Below are 23,284 nucleotides of genomic sequence, written 5' to 3'. Positions count from 1 at the left end.
TTAGGTTCTAAACAATCAAAAGAAAGTAAGTCCGCAGAAATCCCCTTAAAGTCTCCTACAGTACCCCACCCCCACCTGCTAGCATGAGAGGGTTAGGTACCTGTAGAACTTACTCATAATTCCTTGCTCGGATTCCTGAGGCCCACTTACTCTACTGGGATGGCAATGCTAACCTACACTGGATTGCAGAGCCAAATTATTTCACAGCTTTAGAAAACTAACAAAGTGACAAGAGAAAATTTCTTTGTTTGCACGAGAAGTCCCGGTACACTATTTTGACTTTATAAAGATATTTTAAATGAAACCTGGTAATCATTACTTCAGAACCACAGGTTCTATTGTTCATGGAGAAATTTTCAGTTGGTTTTCTCATACCAGTAGTTCAATTGAAAGATTCACCAACTGCTCCCTGGAGAAAACAGAAGATCTGCATTTAAATGGAGATATAGTATTTCCAAATGCACAGTACCTAGAAGGCAGATACTGTCAAGGTTTCTTAGTGAGAATAACTCATATTGTATTAGGTACATTTTGATTCTGTAGCTATCTCCATTTCAGAGGGCTCACTCTTTTTCCATCACATTCTTGTTCCTCTGTGCATTCTTTGTAATATTCGTACCAAGAAGTTAAAATTAAACCTTGCTCCCTTGCAAAGTCCCAATACTAACAACAAGCAATTACTACTGCACATATCATTTCTGATGTGTACAGAAAACGATCACAGAAGACAGGTTGGCCAGAAATGTTAAATAATTGAGAAGTATAATGACTTAATAGAGTAGTAAGCTTAGTTTACAATGCAGCCAATTTAAAGCCATAAAAACACTGTGTAAAAATTTTATCTTGTGGTTGACCATATAACATATCCTATCTATTATTCAAAAGTATCTCAACAGTGTTTTTCTTCATTAATGTAGCTTTTGGCATTTCCCTCAAAATCCTTCTGTTCCCCCAGTTTTCCAACACTTTTGAAGCAAGTAAAAAATTCCTACATTATATCAAAAATTCCCCCCAGCAGAATAATGAGATCTTCAGTGTCTAATTGAAACCAATTGCTTAAGTCAATCCGTAAGGCATACTTTAACTTCCTCAGATACAATTTATTTTGCATTTAACACCGTCAAGCACGCAAGACATTTAAATATAACTGAAACAGGACTGAAGCTACTTGTATTGCAACATCTGTAAACAAAAGGAGATCCTCATAAATAACCCCCTTTCCTGTGACACACTAATCCAGGGCTTTGTCTATATTAGAATATGTCATGGGGCACCAGGAAAGTTCTGCCTTGATTATTCAGCTAAAGTGCCTAGCATGCCCATAAAGGAGACAAAATAGACACTTCGGATCACTTGCAAACATAAGCCCATTACCTCTGGGAGGCTCTTACTAAAATTCTAGTTGCAATAGAAATGTCCCTGTAAACACGGTTACTGAGAACAGCCCCAGATATTCTTTTCAGCAACACCTTCCCTACCAGCCCTTCAGCTGTCTGCATAGTTATACCTTATCTCTCTGCACTGACATTCTCATGCTGATTCAAATTCAGAACTCAAAATGAAAGATAAAATATCTTGAAGATCACTTAATATTGAAATACTGTTGCAGTAATAAGTGGTGCTCAGTTGGAGATGGGAACATGGTACTCTCTTGGTAACCTTTTAATTTCTGGAAAAATTGTATAGAATAAATTGAGCGGCACACACATGGAAACCTAATCGATTGATCTGCTCTATTTGGTTAGAGCACCACCCATCAGAAGTGTCTGCTCCGTTTGCAATTCCTGTTAAGAAGACCAGCAGGTTTCAGTGCATGCCACAAACAAAGATTTAAATGCCATTTTGATTTATTAAAGAAAATAAATGAACTTATACCTACACTCACCACCCCAGCAGTGGAAAGTCTAATGCGCTAGGATACCATTCTCAATATATTAATTCTATGTAACGTGAGTCTGAAGAGTTACCAGAACTGTTTTAGTAGAGAAAACAAAGCCATGCATAACAGACAAATACATGTTTGAAAGATGGTTTCGGCCTGTTCCATGATATACTTGACTCTTTTCATATTTGAAGAAAAAGAAGCCTTATCAAGTCACTTCCTCTCCATCAATGTTTTCACATACCTTCTTCCTGTCAGCTATTCCTCAGCTCAGGTTTGAGAACTGTTTAAATTTCCCTCTCTTTCCCACAGTGACAAAACTGTTTCTCAGGTTGGTTAAGTCATTTTGATAATATCAAATCTACTGGACAGGAAAAAAAAGAAACAAAAAGAATGCTGACACCACGCCCCAACCTCATCCCCCAGCCTTCCTCTTTCTTCCTCTCTTCTCTTGTCTGCAGCTTCTGAATTTGGGCATTTTCCAAACACACTCCCCTATTTGGTCTTTGGGCAGCGTGAGAAACAAAGGCGAGTTTCTCTTCAAAACTAGACCAAGTCACTCAACTGCTCCAAAACACTTCAAAACATCCCCAGGTCTCTTGATCTTAACTTAAAGTATTAAGCCTGAGTGTTGTGAAAGTAGTAGGAGGTCCTATGTGGACCTAACAGCTTCTCTTAACTCACATGCTGAGAATTTCCCCTTCCCCCCCACCCTTTTTTTTTTAAAGAGAGAGAGAGAAGGTGCTGTTTTCAACATTGCCTTCTGGTTTACATTAGCAAAATCATTTGCTTTCTGTGTGTGTCTGTGTCTTATTGTACAGCCACTGTTTCTGGTACTACAACACAAACACAGCAAACGTGCTTCCCTAGCTTAAGCAGACCCATGTGGCAATTCACAACATAACTGAAGCAAGCACAATAAATAAACACATACATAATCATTCCACAGTACTGAGGCATGCGGGGGTTTCTCCAGGCCCTTCCGGACTCTTCCAGAACTGCTCATTAAGATTCTGAAAGGGGGAGGGGGTGCAGTTAGGAAAAGGTTGCCGGAAGGGAAGAGAGGGGAGGAGGGGAGCTCTACCCTCTGTCTTTCTCTCTCTGAGAATCTCTGTCACCGAGCAAGGTGGCGGGGAGGGGGCTTTCTATCCTGCTGATGCTTCTCACCGACTTGAGGGGTAGCAGCGGGTAGGCGGTCGGGAATACTTACACGGTGGTCGGGTGACCTCCGTGCAACTTTGGAGAGTCCCTCGGGAAGGTGAACGGGTTGGGGAGACGGGAGGGAATGAGGCGTAGAGGGCAGGAGGGAGACACCTAGGGCGACAGCAGCTGCAAGGGCCAGAAGGATTTTCCGGCCCCTGACAGCAGCCCTCGACTCCGGATACCACCCTCTCCCCAGCCCCCTCCCCACGTCCCCTCGCCCCGGGAGCCCAGAAGACGCCCCCGACCCCTCCCAGTCCGGTGCCCTAACTCTCCCTCACTCTTCGCCACTTTACCAAGCACTGAAGTCTCTATCCAGGAGGGGGGATGGGAGAGGTGTTTAAAGAACAAATCTCACTGAAACAGAATTTATCTGTGTCTCCAGCACACACGCTGACAGTTTTGCAGTCATGGTAAGGCAAGTCTACAAGCGGTGGACAGTACTCAGGGTTGTGTTAGTGACGGAGGGGCTGCTTTTTTTTTTTTTTTTCCGAGAGACTCTAAACAAGTGAGGGGGGAAGGGGGTAGCAATAGAGATTTCCACCAGGACTGCAAATCAAGAATGCCCCCGATGCAAATGTCCGTCTCCAGATGTTGATGATAAGGATTTGGACCAGTTACCTTGGCAGGGTCAGAACTGCAGCAGGTTAATCAGGTGAGTCGTCGGGGATTTTAAAGAAGCCGAAGCCGGTTTCTTGGGCTATGAAAGTCTACAAAACCCCCATGCAGGAACATTGCACATCTTACACACGCCTCCTTTCACTGGGCTCCCGCGACCTCGGCAGGCGAGGGGGTGCTGGCCGGCCCGCCGGTGGCAAGGGCGCCGCCACCCGCTCTGCCCCCGCGGGCGCGGGGCCGGCCTGGCCCCCGGGGTCCGCGTCCCGAGCGGCTGTGCACTCACCGAGCCGGGCTGCGAGGGGCAGAGGGGCGCCCGCGGCTAGCCGGAGCGCCCAGGCGCCTCCCTTTTCTCTTGGTAGCGTCGGTCCGCACTCCCTGTGACCCAGGACGTCATGATGCCTGTCTGTTTTCTCAATGATAACTTGGCAGAAGAGGAGAGACGCTGCCAGGTTCTCCTCGGGTGGTTACGTGGTATGTGCACGTTTCTGTTTGCATGCGTTTCTCTCTCTCTCTTTTTAAAAATAAATATCTTTTTTTTAAAAAAAAAAATTCCCGGCACTATCATGATTTGATTGCATTATTGCGTTTGCATAATTGACGCCTCTGGGTGTGTGTATTTGTGTGTCTGTGCGTATGGGGTTTTTTTCCCCTTTAAATCCTGCCGCTACTGCCGCTGCCGCAGCCGCTGCAAACGGAAGGCAGGCATGCGTTCATCTTTTGTCTTTCATTTTACCTTCAGGGTGACATTCAGTGCCAACTGCTCCCTTTTGACCGTCGCCAGTCCCCGCCTGGGCAAAATAAATTTTGAAAACGTAGGGGGAGGGGAAGAAAGAGTCCTCAGCCCGAAAGCTGGGGTTTCGATGCCTTCGACTACCGAACCCCAAACCTACACGGCCCACCTCCCGCCGCTGAAAAACCATTTCCCCTTCTACCCACCGGGCCCAGGCAGAGAATGGGCAGCAAGACAGAGAGGCGCACCCACCCAGGGCCAGACACCCATGTTCGAGGCTCGCCCTCGCTGACTTGCATCCCTCGGTTGCATTCCCAGTGTGTAGGCCTCTCACAACTGGAGCTATTTTTGTCTCCCGGAGATGTTCTTTAAAGCCTTTTACAAGTGGGGAGGAGACAGGAGAAAAAGACTGAGAAACAGAGGGGCTCTATGGGCACATCAGGAAATTTGGTGGGGGGAGTGTCTTAGCATCTGGCCCACCAGGGAAGTTTGAAAGGGAAGAAAGAATAACTAGCTTTTATTTGAATTTTTGTGCAACAACAGGAAAACTTTCTTTTTTTAATACGAAGATATTATTGCCAGCTATTCACTGGATTTGTCATTTCTGTGATTATGTTCTCTAGGATCACTAGGAAAGGTCTCAAGGATAATCCTTAATATTTATTTCTGCAAACATGAGAACGTCTTTTAGATAGTGTGGCCACATGACAGGTCAAGCAGAGAGCATGTCCTTTTATAATATTTAGTTTGTGTTATTTGTACACTGATATGTCTTATGTAGCTTCTATTACTTATAATACTGTAAATACTTGTCACCACATATGCATTATTGAAATGTGAGTATCTAAGTGACAGATTCAGCAACTCCTTTGCCCTTCAGCACTGATTTCCCATTTGTAGTAGAAGAATGGGCTTAGGGATTTTTGTTAACCTTGGTCACCATCATGTATTGGTACAAGTCACTGTTCCTACTGACTCCAAATTCCTGAAAGATGACAGCAGAAGCCAAGGTCACCAAAAAAACAAGCCTGCAGGAGAGTGTCAAATCTGAAAAGCAAAGCCAATTGGGAGGAGAACTTTTGAACTCCTCCAAGATAATCTGCAGCTGCTAAGTTTAAAAATAGTTTACCTATTTGAAAGTTTGCCTAAGTTAAATGAAAATAACAAGTAATCTGTTAGGTCTTCTCCCTCTAGAGTCATAGACGGAGAATCACTGGCAAATTCCATAGGGAAAGCATTGTTATTCTGCAAAGACCCGATGATCGGAGTTGGAGAGAAGATAAGAGGGTCTGAGGACTATTGACTAGTGGAAAGATCCCTAAACCTGAATGGTAGCTTGCCACCCTTAACAACTGGACAGAACTTTCTGGATCTGCATATCAGTCTCCTTAGAATGCCAAATTGGTGCAGTCTGGTCTGGTGCCTAGAGGTTGTCCGTGTCAAAGATGATTCTAAAAAAGGCAAGGGCCTGCTCGGAACCTGAGGAGGCACTGTCTATCAATATAACCGGTTACTTTTCAGTAACTATCCAAGAGGGGTTCATTAATATTTAATCTACCCACCTGGTTATCCAGCATTTTTTAAAGAACCGGACCCTTAAAGATCCACTACAAAGGAAAAGAACCATGAAAATTTAACTAATTTTAATCCCTTGAAATCCTTTTTTTTTTTCCAGGCAAATGCTTTCCACACTGTTTCTCAACAATCCACATGCCAGTGCAGACAGCCAAGTGGTTTCCTTCCCCGGGGGTAAGATGTTTGAGTAACCAGCAAAGGGTAGGGGCAGAGCACCTAAGTTCTCTGGAGGCTTTAAATAGATCCTTCAGGCCAGATTCTCTAAACCCAACTCTGCCTAAGAACAGCTCTCTGATGTTTATTCAAGTTCAGACTCCCCAGATCACTTTCAAGTCTTTATTTTCTGGCTTCACCTTAAATGTAATAGTTAATATTGTTGTAGCATGTTCAGTTTAACTTCCCAAATAAACCAAAGGGCACAAAACTGCTTACTAAGGTGAATGGAATGCATAGGCAGCTCTGTTTTAAACTTTACCTGTTCTTAGAACTGCAAATCTAATTAAATCTCAGCAGTATGAGATAGTGAGTTACTGGTATTCCCATTTTACCCAAGGAATTTAGGTACAGAGAAGTTAAGTCATTTGCCCAAAGTTACATGGTTGGGTTTCATATTCCAGGGCCTTGAGGCCTTGCCATCAAGCTCCCTGCTTATCTACCTACCTATTCAACTTCACTTTGTCTACTCACATCCACACCCATGGCTCACGATGGTCACCCACTCCTACTTCAATGTCATGTTGTTGCCCAGGCATTCAATGCCCACATCTGCCTCTTTGCTTTTCAATTCTATCCATTGGTCATGACCAAGTGCAAGTCCTACATTGCCCACAAAGCTATTATTGGGTGTATTGATCATTCTCTCTGTCTCACAATGTTCACCTCTACAAATGACATCACTGTTCTCTGTTTCCAGGATTTATTTTGTCATCTCTTCCTCACCTCTGAATTCCTTTCTCACAGGATTATGTTTTTTTTTTTTCCTTGCCTCTTCTGGTTTGCCTGGGTAGTGAGAAGAACAACACTGCTTCTCATTAAACAGCTTCTGATGCACTAATGGACACAAAACTGTCCTTTGGAGACCTAGGATGCCACTTTTCAATTTGATAGAAATTTAAAGTTCTACAGAGCAAAAGTTCTACACTTTCAGCTGAAGAAATTGCAAGTTTGTTTCTCCATATTTCAGATAATCCCCAGAATACAACCAAAGGTAAAATTATATAATTAGAGATTAAATATTAATATTAACAATTGTGTGTGCTGGGAGAGGGGGGTGAACACATATATAATGTATTTGGAAAGCTCTTATAAACTTAATCATTATGACTTTTCAACTGTTGCGAGCCTTTCTCTGCTATATTTTGAATTTTCTGCATGTCAAGAAATTAATTGTTCTGCTTAAAAAGATAGGAAAATAAATGAGGACCAGGAGTTAGGAGACCTGTGATCTCATCTTAAGTCTGCTACTGATCAGCTATGTGTGCGACCTCTAGCAAATTCTTTGTGTGTGACCTCTAGCAAATTCTTTTATCCTTTTGGGCCTCAGTTCCCTTCTTCCACAAGAAGAAATTTAACCCATCTCCAAGGTGCCTCCAACTCTAAGCTTCTACACGCCTGAAACAGGGTGTGTGTGTGTGTGTGTGTGTGTGTGTGTGTGTGTGTGTGTGTGTGTGTGTGTGTGTGTGTGTGTGTGTGTGTGTGTGTGTGTGTGTGTGTGTGTGTGACAGAGAGAGAGAGAGAGAGAAAGAGGGCCCTCAGCCTAGTAAGACTGGTTTTTCAGAGGATATAAATTTATCCTTGGGAGGCTCAGGTAACATTGGCAAAGATCATATTTCTAATTCCTGAGTATACTTAAGGGTAGCTCAGGAAATAATCCACACAAAAAAATATGTCCAAACATATTTTCCAAGATGGGCCCTTTTATATGAGATATAATGATTAATAACTCAGTGTATCAGTAGCCTACTGTATCTTCCAAAACGTAAATGGTCAGCACTCATGCTTGCCTACAACTTTCTTTTAATAACATCAGACTGTTGTACAGATCTGATTTGAATGGATCCAACCATATCTGCCTGGGTGCCTTAGACTCATGCTTAGCTTGAATTAAATAGATCATGAAATTAGTTGGAGAGCACAGGTTTACAGTGAGGAGACTGGGGGGTCTAGAACCAGAACGGGCCCCTCTTTCATATTTGCTGATTATAACTAAATTTGAGCAAGCCCCTCTCCATATTCCTTTCCCTAGTTATCCTTATGCATTGAATGCTTTTAACTCATTGACCTTCTCACCAGGTTTTTGTTAGGATAACATGAAATTGCAGAAGTGAAAACACTCCACCGGTACAACCAAATTATTATCATGGCAGGTGTGCCTCATTTTACACCACAGCTGTGTTTCTAAAGCATTTCACAAAGTTAGTAGAGTTTATGGGGACAAGAACTCAAGTTCCCTGGCTGAGAATATAAGTGGGTTTCTATGACATCTTGCTAGTCATAAGACTTCACAAAGTCCTAGAACTAGTTAAGGGCAGAATCAAGATGACCAGGCAGATCAATCACCTTGTCCCAGCCCATACTCAGAGAAATAGTACAGACTATGGAAAAGGATTGCATCTAATTCATCAACTAGAATCAAGTTCATTAGAACACTTTAAAATAGAAATTTATACCATGCCTCTAATGTGAAAGAATAAAAACAATTTCATATAAGTCAGGAGTCCTCAACCCAGATTTCCTGATGGCTCTAGGGACCCATGGATGAATTAGGAAAGTCTTGAAACTGAAGGAAAAATGTGCGTGTGCATTGTTCTCAAGAGAAGCCCCACACTTAGGGTTCATGACTTCAGAAAGGTTAAGAACCACTGATGTAAGATTAGTTCATTTTAAAACTGAACTTAAAGAGAATAACACATTCACTGAAGCTAAATATCATGCTGGCTGCAACATGGATAGGGTATAGTAATCACCAGCATTCAGAATGATGGCCTTGAGACAGTAAAAGCATCAATCATCAGAGACATTTTTTTTCAAGGTATTTTACTTAACTGACATGGGAAAATGTGCCAGCCTTTTAGGAATATTTGAATATTGAATTAAAGTAAGAAGAGGTTTCTGGTTTTGTTTAGGCTGGCTGGACAATTCCACGTGTGCTAAGAAAGATGAATTCACGTAGGAAAATACTCATTGTTTCAAGGCAGTAGTAAAGGTCCACGGCATCCGTTAGGTGGCAAAGAATGGGAGCCTGAAGCACAACTGCAGGAGTGAGATGGGATGAAATGGTTGGAGGGATACCTGGAAAGGCACTAGAATCAACAGACCAAAATGTCTGGCTTGGGCAACTGAATTAATGGTAGATATTAAAGAGGTACAAATAAAGGCTATGCTAGGAAAATGATGAATTTCGTTTGAGCTATGGTAAGTTTCAAGGCCTGTGGAGGTGCGAGATTCCACTGGCCCTGGGAAAGATTTCTGAGAAGAGATCTGGGACTGGAATCATTAGTACACTGGCAGGGGTAATAAAAATGGGGGATTATGAATGTAAATGCATCTGAAGTAAAATAACATTTATTTGAATAAAATCTAATTTGTAAAATATGAAATTATATAACACCCAGAGCAAAACAGTATTGGTGACTTTAAGTATTTATATACACCTGTATTTGTACCATAAATTTCTGAATAAAAAGCTATACAATCTCAGCTTTTATTTTACACCTGAGGTTTTCTAGAGTTCTTTCATTTCAAGTCTCTCTTGTCCATTTGCAATAGCGCATTCACTGCCTGGGTTCAGAAGAGAGACAGAATTTTCCTTGGCAGCCAGGTTCAACTGGAAAAAATAATCAAGATGTCACCTGATGCCATAAGTTAGCAACTATGTCCTCAGCTCTGTGGCCCGGCCAGTTGCTGAATCAGCAGAGGAAACTCAGTGTCATGGAAAGAATACTAAACTTGGAGTCAGAACCCTTGAGTGTGAATCTAATTTCTATCTCTTCCTGCTTTCATGACCCTGGGCAAGTCATTCAACTTCTTACAACCTGGATTTCCTCTTTAAAACCTGCCCTACTGTCCACATGGGATGGTCCTTCCAGCACTGGTGTTTAGGCGATCACCAAAGGGGTAGTATGATTGAGCCAAACCACATGCTTCCAAAGTCACTTCTTGATAACTCCCCTGGAATACTGCCTCCCACTCTGTGACAGCCCAGTGTGGTCCACCACTCCATCCTCTCTACCTCCAGCCACGCATTTCAGTGGCTGTACTCACCATTCTTTAATTCCTGTTCATAGGTCTGTCTTTGCTGCTCAGTGGTAAATGCCTCTAGTGTAACAGGTGTTTTATTTATTTTTTTACTCCTAGTGCCCAGCACACAGTAGGTGCTCCATAAATGTTCACTGAATAAACTATTTTCAGGGGAGAGTATTAGCCTGCATCTGTTCCTAGTCCAAAGACGTTCTTTAGCTAATCTGGGAAATGGAAAAAGCAAGCCCAGCCTTCCTGAGAGGCTGTAAGCTATATGCTGTAAGGGTTTTGCTCAGAAGGGACCTGTCTTGTAAAACTCCTACATTTACTGCTTATTATGCTACCTAATGAGTATAGTTATTATAAGGGGATGCAATATGTAATTTCCCCAATTTAAACTTAAAATGCAAAACTGTCCCTCCCTCTACAAAAATGTTCAAACTGACTTCATTTGACACTGATATATAAATGCTGGATGCCAGGTTTTGCCAGAAAGCTATAGAGAGGAAAATGAAGAGGTTGGGAGAGGGCACTGTGAACCCAAAGGAGGGCTGGATGGCTGTCAGTGTGCTGGAAAGGACCCAGAAAACAGAACCGAACATCTTGTTTCAAATTCCCGAGGTATGCTCTTCAACTGTCTCTGATCAGTCATTGCATCTTTAAAATGGAGTAATAATATTTAAGTATCAAGAGTTATTGGAAGGATTGAATGACATAATGCACACAGGGGCATAATGCCTTGTCAAACTGGCAGCCAATGAAAGCAGATTCTCCTCCCTCCCTCCCTTCCTTCCTTCTTAACTGTTTACCTTCCCCAAAGAAAAAAGAATCTAATTCATTGATTTGTAACCACAATCAATTTATAGGCCAGGATGCTAACAAAGAGGATCACAGGGATTGGCTTATGTCGGTGGTCTCCAAACTTTGCCACCCACTGGAATCACTCGAAAGCTTTTAAAAATCCTGATGCTCAAATCACACCTCACTGCAATTAAGTCAGAAAGTCTGGGGGTTGGAGCCAGGCAGTAGTATGTTTTAAACCCTAAAGTGGTTCCAGTGTCCACTAAAGTGGGGGAACCACTGGCTAATGTAGAGAAACAGGCCTGTGGCCAATTAACTGAGCCAGTTGCCGCCTGATGCTAATAATGCCCAAGTTTTGAATTCTGGTCCAGGAGGGCAGCTCTTTGGCCTTTCATGGACCCAGAATGCTTATTCCTCCTCTTTCAACCCTCCTTTGATGAGCTCTTCATAAATAAACCCGAGGCAGGTAATAAGAGTGGACTGACTCATCCCAGGTACCAAAAAAGCAAATAAAAAAGTACACGAGACAACTGTATATGTAGTACTTTACAATTTAGAAAGTGGTTGACCACCTTATTTCATCCACACAACAACCCTGCATGTTATTATTATGCCAATTTGCAAATGATAAAACCAAAAATAAGGAAAGTTCGGCATGCTTAGGGACAAAGTGGTAGATTGAGGTCCCACACATAGGTCCAGGGTTCCAGAATGAATGTACTTTTCCTGGACATGCTGCCTCGGAAGCCCTGCTGATCGTAAGCAGCAGGCTCATATCCACATTTGAAGGCTGGTTCAAAGCTATGGCCTGGCTGCTCTGGCATGTTAGGAAAGGAGGGAGACAGAGAGGAAGGAAATGTTTTTAAATATGTTTGAGTTAATTAGGTTACTTTCCAGGAGGTCTTTTCAAATTATTTCACTTGCTAACAAGCATTGTAAATATCTAAAAATTATTATTTCCAAACTTACTGAACAACAAAACCTTCAGCAGTTCGTAGCGCTAATGTCCCCAGGGAACGCCCTTCAGAAAAAGCTGCCATTGATTTTCTCACCTCTCTCAGGATTTTGTTCAAGTGTTAACCTGTCAGAGAAACCACCCCCGCCCCCCAGCGCCTTATGGGAAATTGAAACACCAACTTCTCCCCAGCCCAGTCCTCCTGCTTCATTTTTCCCATTAGCCCCTGACACCTCCTAATATACTTCACAATTTACTTCCTTCTTTTGTTGTATAGCAATCTGCCTCATGAAAGCAGGGCATTTTCTAGCTATGTTATTTGCCCACAGTGTTATCTCCAGAACCTAGAAGCATATCTAGCCCAAAGAAGGGGTTTAATAAATGTGGATTAAAGGAATGAATGGAGGGCCAAAGAGAAATGTGTCATGGAAGAAATTCAAATGAAGGTATCTTCTCCACAGTCAGAGTCCCTTTAAGGATATCTTTTCTAATTGTAGCTATTCCTTATAATGTTCTAATGAAGTGAATATGATCCCCACTTATTGAAAAATAAAATGAGAATTAAAGCAATTAGACCTGCAAGCAGAGCAAAAAATTGGTTGAGCAAAAAGATTGCTAAACCGGAATTGATTCTCTTTAATTTTCTGTGTAATTATTGTGGGATAAAGTATATATGGTGGATGTTTCTAACAGTATCTGTGAAACCTAATATAAACTCAGCCATGAATTAATTGTACCAAGGCCTAAGGTATCAAGCCATGAAACTATTTTCCATCTACCAAAATCAGATCAAGTTGAGATATGAAAATTCAGAAGACCTCTGATATAACAATGTTAATCATTGCCTGGATTCCGATTCTCCATAGATCAAATCATATTGTGAGAAATTCAAAATTGGCATAGGGCCTGAATAGACATTTTTCCAAAGAAGATATTCAGATGGTTGACAGTTCCCAATGTCAAACTATATTACAAAACTATAGACTTCTAATGGAAATCAGCCTGCATCTCAGGTGTGAGCTGCATCCTCCTCCACCATTTCACAAGTGCTTCACAATATAAAAACAATGCTTGGCATCCAGTGTAGAACTGTTCTCTGTAAAGGTCGAAGTGCTATGAACAATGCAAATATAAAAAGAGATGATGATGATGGTCCGTCGAGCGCAGAAAATGACCCAATTGACTGAATCCTCTCTAAACATAGAGAGTAACAATGAAGTGGGGCATACATGGTAATAACGTCAGATGAATGCTCTGCTCTGCTGTTTTCCTTTTTATCCAGAAAAACCACTTTTATGAAGTGTGGCTCTTTTAGAAATGAAATTGGTATTTATTAAACACACCAGAAACTACAAATCCAAATGAGCATTTCCCTACAAAATAGTCACTTGGGGAGGCTATGTAATTACCTCAGCAATCCTGTGGTTGCTCCAAACATTTTGGCAATTCCTCTTTTCAATTCACCTTCATAGCTAGTTTAGGACTCACACAAGAAAACCAGTATCATTTCTTTATGGCCACACTTTAATACCACATTTCAATCCCAGGTGATCTTGGTTAGTTAGTATAGTGGGTAACAAACCAGCTGCCCATCAGAATGTTCCAGGCACTTATTAAAGACCCAGAGCACCAAGCTGACCCTGATTTTCTGTGCAGTAGGTCAGGACTGGGAAATGGGAGTCTAATTTTGAGCCAGCACCCCAGGTGATTCTAGTACACCCAAATTTCTTGGTGAATTGTGGGTTTGAGTGCCTCACTGCTAAAACAGGATTTGGCATCTGAATGTAGCCTGAGCCAGTTAACCTTCCTCTACTCTATGACCACAAAGCCTAAACCTCTAACATCCAATTATTCATTCATTTACCCAACATCCAATAAAACCTTACTATTTTGTTTTACACAGACTAACTAGTTGGTAATGAGAGGGCTCCAAGTGCAAGGGTGTGGATGGGTAAGTCCACAACATCCCTGTGGGACACACCCTCCTCTCCATGCTCTCTTGGCCAACCTTGTACTTCAATCTTTGTCTTGGAGATAGTCCAAAAAAGAAAAAAGAGTGTAAACTCCAGAATAAAACTGCCTAGACTCAAACCCTTGTTGACCACTTAATCACATGATTGGAAGAATTAATATTGTTTAAATGTCTATGCTTTCCAGACTCAACACAATCCTTATCAAGATCCCAACAGCAATTTTTACAGAAATCGAAAAAAAAAATCTTAAATTCATATGGAACCACGAAAGTTTCCAAGAAGCCAAAGAATTGCTGAGAAAGAACAGCAAAGCTAGAGACATTACAGCTCCCAATGTTAAACTATATCACAAAACTATAGTAATCAAAAGAATATGGTACTGGACTCAAAGTAGACACACAGACAACTGGAACAGAATAAAGAAACCAAAAATAAACCCATGCATATATGGTTAATTAATATCTGACAAGAGACCCAAGAATATCAATGGAGAAAACACAGTCTCTTCAATAAATGGTGCTGAGAAAATTGGACATTCACATATAAAGAATGAACTTGGATCCCTACCTTACACCACTCACAAAAAATTAACTCAAAATGCATTAGACTTAAATGTAAGACCTGAACCATAAAACTCCTAGAAGAAAACATAGGGAAAAAGCTCCCTTGACATCCATCTTGGCAATGATTCTGTGAATATGACACCTCAAGATTCCAAAATACTTGAGAAACTCATTCAATTCAACAGAAAAAAAAAAATCCAAATTAAAAATTGGCAAAGGACCTGAATAGACATTTTTCCAAAGAAGAAATTCAGATGGTCAACAGGTACATCTAAACGTATTCAACATCACTAATCATAAGGGAAATGCAAATCGAAACCACAGTGAGAGATCACTTCACAAGTGTTAGAATGCCTGTTATCAAAAAGATAACAAATTCTGGTGAGGATGAGGAGAAAAAGGAAGGCCTGTGTACTGTTGATAGGAATGTAAGTTGGTGCAGCTGCTATGGAAAACAGTATAGAGGTTCAAGTAGAACCACAATATGATCCAGTAATTCCGCTTCTGTGTATACATCCTAAAGAAGTGAAATCTCCATCTTGAAGAGATACCTGTATCCCCATGTTCATTGCAACACTATTTACAATAACCAAGACATGGAAACACTCCATGTGTCCATCAGTGGATGAATAAAGAAAATGTACTACACACACACACACATATTATTATTTATCCATAAAAAATGAGGAAATCTTGCCATTTGCAACAACACAGATGAAACTTGAAGGCAATACATTAAGGGAAATAAGTCAGACCAAGAAAGACATATACTGTATGATTTCACTTACAGTAAAATCTAAAAACAGGGAACTTAGAGAAACAGCAAACATATTCGTGGTTACCAAGAGTTCAGGGGAACAACACAGGTGGTCAAAGTGTATAGCATTCCAGTTATAGGGTGAATAAGTCCTGGTGATATAATGTACAGCAGGGTGACTATAATTAACAATACAGTATTGTACATTTGAAAGTTGCCAAGAGAGATCTTTAAAGTTCTCACTATCAAAAAAAAAAAATTGTAACTATGTGAGGTGATGGATATATTTAACTAACCTTACTGTGGTAATCATTTTGCAATACAACAAATCTTTATGTTGCATACTTTAAACTTATACAGTGTTTTATGTCAGTTATATCTCAATAAAGCTGGGGGGAAAAATAAACTAAAAAAGAAGAAAGGGCTTTTTTTGCTAAAGGGAAAATATGCTGTGAGTAGGAGACTCCAAACAATTCTGTGTTGCTCAGCTTAGCTCCCGCCATTCTGTGCAGAGGAGGCTTAAGGACTCAATCTGAAAGCTTTGGAGTTTGTCTTGGACCTTGGTTTATATATAAGCACACAATTTTTTAAGTTTATTATATATTTACTTGGACTTACCTGGAGGAGGTAGGGAGCTGCTGGGCTAATGAGCCTTCTCTCAGTCAGCCTCCTTCTACTGGTATGGCTAGAATATGAGCACTGAAAGCGAGGTAGGGAGGTAGAGAGCCCCTCAGCCAGTTTATGGAGCCTGCACGTCATGCTGAGATGGGCTGCAGTTAAAGGATTTTAAAAGGGGAATGAATGACATGATTGTATTCATGTCAAAAAATGGATCATGCAGGTGACTAATGTCACTCCCTGCCTCAGAGTCCTAAAGTGGCTTCTTCATGCCCAAAGAAAGAAGTGTAATCTCTTCAGCATTCCAGGAATCATCAAGTGTAAAGAAAGGCTGAAAGGTGCCTATATATTTGCTCTGCTCCAGACACAGCAAGCAGACCCAGGTCTCCAAAGCCGAGTCAGAGGTGGGACAGGGCGGGGCCCTGGACAAATGATGGGGGGAGGGATTAGAGGTGGGAGCCACCCAGGTTCCTGGGCAGAGCAGCAGCCTGATCTGACCTATTTTGAAAAAACTGACTGCTTGCTCCGATCCTTGTGCTGTCACATAATATTGCGTGACAATTGTTCCTAAAACAGGGCGTTGCACAGGAACATTTTCAGACACTGGTCTTCCTTCAGTGCCTATTCCATTTTAAGCTTTGAAAATTCTTACATCTATCACATACTTATCTTTGACTTAAGAAGGAAACAAAGTCAAAGACAGGGCTTTCTTGTCCTTGGTAGTCCCAGCGGACAGCTTTGGTGTGGACGGTGTGTTCTGAAAGCCGAGCTGCAGGGTGCTGGGACCTACTGAGTGCCTAGTCAGCTCAAGAAAGCCTGGAAACTACCATTTAAAATACAAATGAAATGGGAGGGCGTCTAAGAGCAAGCTACCATCAGCTTTGAGGCAACATGGTCAAGTGGAGAAAGTCTCAGAGCTTGTTTTCAGAAAACCTGGCTTCTAGGCATGGCTGTGTCATTTACCAGCTGAGTGGCCTTGAGCAATTCAACTATCTGAGTCCCATCACCTCATCTGCTCAATGGAGATGATTCCTACCTCTCAGAGTTGAGGAGGGAGATATAAATGAGATCAAAGGGGCAAGGCACTTTGTAAATGATGAGAGGCTATATGAGAGCAAGACATTATCTTATCAGCTGACTGGCCCCCGAGCAAGGTGTTCAAGCCTAAGAACTAGAGTGTCTTGAAGTGGAGACAGAGGTAAGAGTCTGGAGCAGCAGGTGTTGGATAGCACAGGGCACTGGGTTTGAGGGTAAGAAGAATTGGGAGAAATTAGTGACGTCATCATGCAATGAAAAGGCAGTTTTCCCATTCATAATACATTTCCTATCTGATACCTTGAATTTTGCAATAAAAAAATAATTTAATAAATGCTATGACTCGAGATTCATCATCTTCCTTATAGATGAGGCTTCTACAATGAGTAAAAAAATCTGGGGGGAAGTTCACATGATGGGTTGGTCTCTAGGGAAGAGCTTTTGTAGGACCATGGGTTAAGCATGATTCTATGTGAATTCAGCTGTATAACTAAGTGGATGCAGTATCCCATCTAGTTCCTAGTGTCTGTGACCCTTTTATTCCCACAGAGACACAATCAGACCCACAATTCCTCCCCATTCTAGCATGATATCCATCCTGCCCTCTAGTCAGGGGAACTCCAGGAAAGCTAAATATCATATTATAATCTTCTGCCTTCTGATCTGCTGCTGACAGGTATCTTTGCTCCAGGAACTGAACTCCTGGCTCCTATAATCAAATTCCCACTTTGCTCTAGGCATAACGCTAGTAACCAATTTAAAAAAAATACACTACCATATGTTGTACTCTTGGTGTGGTTCAGGCATATGTAAGTGCTTTATTATTTTTAACATCATAATTACCCTACAAGGTAGGCACTATCTGATTTTCTCAGACTTTACAGAAGTTAAGAGTTTAGAGAGATCAACAACTTGTTCAGGTCCATGAGTTAATAAGTGGTGGGGCCAGAGTTTGAATCGAGCTCTTCATCTCCCAAGATTTAATTTAATCAGAATGGTCTGGGTATTCTAACGTGGCTCCTGAATGCTGGCTGTGTGCATGGTTCTGTCTAAAGCCAGAGTCTGTGGGTCTCTCTGCTGACTGGTCTCCCATGGACAACCTGGCTGGCTGGGACGGCCACCACCTGGCACTCACTGGGGTTCCTGAGGCTGACTCCTACAGGCGTTCCTGCCTGTCTCCATGGTAACAGATTCTGCACACTATTCCCCTGTGTCAGCTTCCTCCCCGAACCTGCCCATGGATGATCAGCCCAGCACCTGCCCCATCTAGTCTCAAGTCTCAGTGTTTCTGGCCTGTGATTTGCAGGCATGTGAAGTTGATGGGCTCTGTGACCTTGGAGGCTCCTAAAGGGAAAAGTTAGAGTTTCTATGAAGTAGAAGGTAGTAAAACTGCTCACCATCACCTTATTTCACTTTCTGGATAAAGAAAATCAACCTTGAGACCATATAATCACCCTCTTAAAACTAAATCAGTGACTGAATCAGATCGTGGTGGGTTCATTTGTCTGTATGGAAAATTAAATAGTACACAACATCTCCAGATGGGCAATCACAGTGGTAGACTTAAATGCTAAAGAATGAAAAAAAAAAAAAGTTTTCTTCCAAAGATAAAAACAAAACAAAACAAACTAAGATCAGGGAAAAGTCTTTAAGTGCCATAGTCTCTAAGCAATAGATTTCAAGCAATTTTCAAGCAAAGGAAACACTGTTTTTTGAAAGTTAATGTATTTGATGTGTCAATATGTAAGATCAAAGGGGAACTTCTTTGAAATGTGAGTGAATGGCAGTAGGAAGGCCAGATCTCCTCACTATTGTCCCCTCTGCGTCACCAGAGGTCATGCTACCATCACGCTCACCTAACACCGTTCACACTCACACTCACATACACACCGTCTGGTCTCAGTGGGTTTCCTGGGGGTTCTGGCGGTTGTTCTTAAGTAATTCTGTGACTAGTTCCTAAAAGTATTTAGTTAAGTGTGAACTGAAATGACAGGATTACAAAGGACATTGATGGCTTTACTTCAGGTACAGGATATAATGGAAGAGGAAAAGCCCTGAATTGTTTGGGATAAAGAGCCTCACTTATCAGGAGAGGGGGCTTTTGGAGAGAAAAATTTCCTCAGCAGTCGTCTTGGTAACATCAACTATCCTGTTACAAGCTGTTTGTTGTAGGCCAAGCCCTAAATTTTGCTGACACGGGACACTTGACTTTGAATTTTGTCATCTTTCATCTGTGACTATAATCCCGTCTCCGGCCTTACTGCCTTAACCTTGACAACTTCCTTGGCCTGACTTCAAATTGTACCAAACTCACTCCTATCATTCTAAAGTGGACACACTTGAAAATTCTTCTTGGCACACAATTGACTTTAGCCTAATTTTGTGTTTTTACTGTGCTCTATATGCCTATCATGATTTAAAAATTGGTCTCGTTTCCCACTACCTCAGTTTACCACCTATGTGGAACTGAGAAGTTTAAAAACCTGGAACAATTAAGACAGCTTTAGTAGACCTGGATGTATTGATTAGCCTAATACATGGAAACTGATCAATCTGTTTTGCAAGCTAAGCAGAGATATTACAGCAGAACCCAAACATTGACTAATTTCCGTATAGTCAAGCTGATATTCATAGCCTGGCTTAATCTTAGAACTCAGATTTTAAAAAAATAAAGAAAAGAAAAGAAAAAATTGCCCTCTGTCATGTTACATGAGTAACAGTACAGTATCCCCCTTATCTGCAGGGGATATGTTCCGAGACTTCCCAGTGAATGACTGAAACTGCAGATAGTACCAATCTGTATATATACTATGTTTTTTTCTATACATGCATCCCTATGATAAAGCTTAATTATAAACTAGGCACAGTGAGAGATGAACAATAATAAATAATAAAAAAATAGAACAATGATAATATGCTGTAGTAAAAGTTATGTGAATGTGGTCTCTCTCTCTCAAAATATCTTATGGTACTGTACTTACCCTTATGATGATAACGTGAGGTATCAAGTGCCTACGTGATGAGATGGAGCGAGGTGAAATGACGTAGGCATTGTGACGCAGTATGAAGCCACTATCAACCTTCTGATTGTATGTCTGGAGGAGGATCATCTGCTTGCAGACCTCGATTGGCCATGGGTAACTGAAACCATGGGAAGTAAAACTGTGGCTGAGGGGTGACTGATGTACCCCAAGTCTCCTCATCCTAACACCTAAGAACATCCTAAGATACCTCTTGCTAATATTCACCATATTCCATGACTCCAACTCTTCTGTCTGGGATTAACAGCTTAGGTCACATTAATTTCTATTGGTGATGGCATTACCCAGCATTCAAACTACAACCATAACTTATTCATGACTAAGCCAAAGGCGAATGCTTCCTTGATAGAGGATCCTGTGTGATTTCTAGACATCACCTTTTACTTGAAGCTGAAACTTATACATAGATACTGGGCTTCTTTTTTCCCTCTGGGCTTAGTTTGGAAAGTTTGTTTTATGAGGCAGCAGACAGAGGAAAAGGTTCAAGTTCTTCTTAATAGTTGCATTTAAATGCATATATGAACATTTCATTGTAGATAGTGGGACTCAAAGTTCCCAAAGAAATTACCTAGTAGATATATGGCCTGTTTCTATGCTCAAATTTAATACTGAAATGTACTGAAAAAAAATCCTCTAAAATTCAGTGTGAGCTACTTAAGCACAAGGGCCAGGGAACTGGCCTCCATACAGTTATTTAAGATGTTCTAAAGAGTGTTTTCCATCTTTCTTATGCTTATAAATAGATTTTATGACTGCTGAGTCAGAGCCAAAAAATATAATTTTATGCCATAAAATATAACCTTTTCCTTTGGCTGTAGAAATTTATATGTACATATTTATGTGCTTATATATAAAAATCTTCATAAACAGAGTGGCCAATATGAGATGAAGTCTATTTAAAGCATGCTGTTCCAACTCTGATATCACTGTTATGCTTAAAAAACTTCAGTACTTCCCCATAACTGACCAAAGTAAAAACAAATAACCCAGACTAGCACTTAAGTCTCCCTATAATTAAAAAAATAAAAACTGTCCTCGTTTTTCTCCTCATTCTTTGCCATAAAAACTCTTAACCTATTCAAACAGAACCATGTATAGTTGCTACTGTGTCCAAACCTTTGATTTTTCTCTCAAATTCTACCACTTTCATTAGTCAAAATCTCAGTCATTCCTCAAATATCTTCCCAAATGTCACTTTCTTGTAGTCATTCTACATCATTTCTCCACCACTTAGACTTCCATAGTTCATCACAGCTCTTTGATGGTGTTTGCCAACTCTGTTTAATTAAATCTAATGAGTCTTTTATTTTTTAATCATTACAATAACATATTTATAACAGATTTCATGGCTGTGTATGTGAAATTTTGATACCTGGTAGCCCCTACCTAAAAATGCAATGGGATAGTCTAAAAGGCAAGGACTTCACCCTTCAGACATATTTTGCACAAAGTCAAATGCACAAGAGCAAATACCAGCTTGGTTTTCCCACCAAGATGTTCAAGAATGAGTCTGTATAAATCAAGGAAAAGAACATACCAAGAGAATTTCATGGCATAGATTGGGAACGACTGTTTCCTTCCATTTAGATGCTATGCAAGACTGCCTAACACAGGCATTGAACAAAAATACACAGGAAATTGGCTACAAACTCTATACTCTGTTCCATATACTCCTTTTCAACACTGCAGGTCCAGATCCAGAGGCCATCCTAATCCTAGGCAAGAAATATGAGGCCAAGGCCCTTTTCCTTTTCCTTAAATCAACTGCGTTCAGATGTGTCCGCTTGCTTATGTTCTTAACTCAACCAGACAAAGCACCCAGGAGTTCTGGATGGATCATCAGAGAAGCCTGGAATATAGAAAAATTCTGTGTTTTTTTTTCATTCTCCATTTGTATTGGTGTGGAGGGTGATAACTCTTGTCACATGCCAGACCAAAATCTACGAAAGTGCTCTTTCTAAACTACGTGTTTCCCCATATCACCAGACACACTGCTGCCCTGGGGGTTTGGGAAGCTGCCTTCATCCATTCCACCTGCCTTCACAGTCACGGCAGCCAAGCACTCCAGGTGGAAGGAAGTCTACAGTCATCCAGTGTTCAAGAAAAAAAACTGGGGGACTGACACAAATGAAGTTATTAGCAAAGTCAAAAAGTGAGAATAGAAGAGGCCAAAAAATAAAATCAAAGAGACTAGCAGCAAAATGGTTATAGTTCATGAATAGCTCTGGTGTTAGTAACCTTGGAGGCTTTAATGTCTAGCTATCAGAACACACCATATCTTTAAAGTGTCTTTAAATTGAGGTGCTGAAGTCTGACCTTTCTAGGGGGTAAATTATCACTGTTCAGTTAGGTTCTAGTAGGTCACTTCTCTAGCCAACTCTGAGGCTCCCTACAACACTTTTCAGAGCCACATCCTGGCATCTATGTGCCAGCCTCCTCTTCATCAGCTTGGCCACAGATGATAACCACATGGCACAGAGGCTGCCACCCCCACCCAGCGGTGGACACTGCTAGGAAATCATGGCACCCTTTCATGCACATCCCAAATATGGCCTCAGAGTTGTTCCCAACATAGCACTCTGAAAAGCAACTATCAATTGACCAGAATGAGTTGAAACCATTATACCAATCCCTGTGTTAAATAAATCCTTTCAAATCACCTAATCTTGTCTGTTTGGGCTCCCAGAATGTGATCACTTTTCACGACTTTGTCCTCTTGATTCACAGAACTTCAGTGTGCTTATAACTATAGCCAATCTTTTCCCATTTGCCTCTTTCTGGATCTCAGCCTCCAAACTAGCTTGTTGCTGACCACAGGGAATCACTGATGTCGATTTTTGCTGTGATTTCTCAGTTTCCAAGCTATGGCAAGCATCTGATCTTGCATTTTACCTGTGACCCCTGTCTCTCATTTCCTCCCCTCAGTCAGTCCTCTTTTCACTCCCCTCTTTTCATGAATGCCACTCAGGGTCAGAGGCCAAAGGTCAGGGTTGTTCAAGAGGAGTCCTGACTTTTGTTTGTTTGTATTCTCCAAGTCTGTAGCCATACTAGAAAGCATCCAAGGAGTAGGAGTCCAAGATGACACAAGGACCGACGGAGACAAGGGCTCACCGAAGTGGCCCTGGTTCCCCTCCTTCTATTCCCTCCAACACATACTTTGACAGTCATCAAGCCTCCAAGGCTGGCATATTCTCAGGAACCTGCCACACCCCATCATACATGGATATGACCCCGCTGCTTTGCCAGTCCAGTCTTCTTAGCACCCAGCTCTCCAAAACAAAAGGTTGAGATTTTGAT

The 23,284-nt window shown here is 41.3% G+C and overlaps 1 protein-coding gene across 6 annotated transcripts in view; it reads right to left on the bottom strand.

Annotated features, from left to right (window-relative positions):
- Nucleotides 1–23,284, bottom strand: part of ESRRG (estrogen related receptor gamma) — a 590,395-nt gene that overhangs the window by 545,307 nt on the left and 21,804 nt on the right. For 2 of the 6 annotated variants that reach the window (XM_036931759.2, XM_036931796.2), the window contains exon 1: nt 3,984–4,129. The exons of 3 other annotated variants lie outside the window; for them this stretch is intronic. The gene's annotated coding sequence lies outside the window, so the exon portion shown is untranslated. One more of the 6 variants, XM_036931753.2, reaches the window with a different exon arrangement.

The sequence above is a fragment of the Manis pentadactyla genome, chromosome 19 (genome assembly GCF_030020395.1).
Source record: "Manis pentadactyla isolate mManPen7 chromosome 19, mManPen7.hap1, whole genome shotgun sequence".
Taxonomy (NCBI): Eukaryota; Metazoa; Chordata; class Mammalia; order Pholidota; family Manidae; genus Manis; species Manis pentadactyla.
Note: the sequence above shows the minus strand (reverse complement) of the source record. Positions and strands in the feature narration are given on the sequence as shown.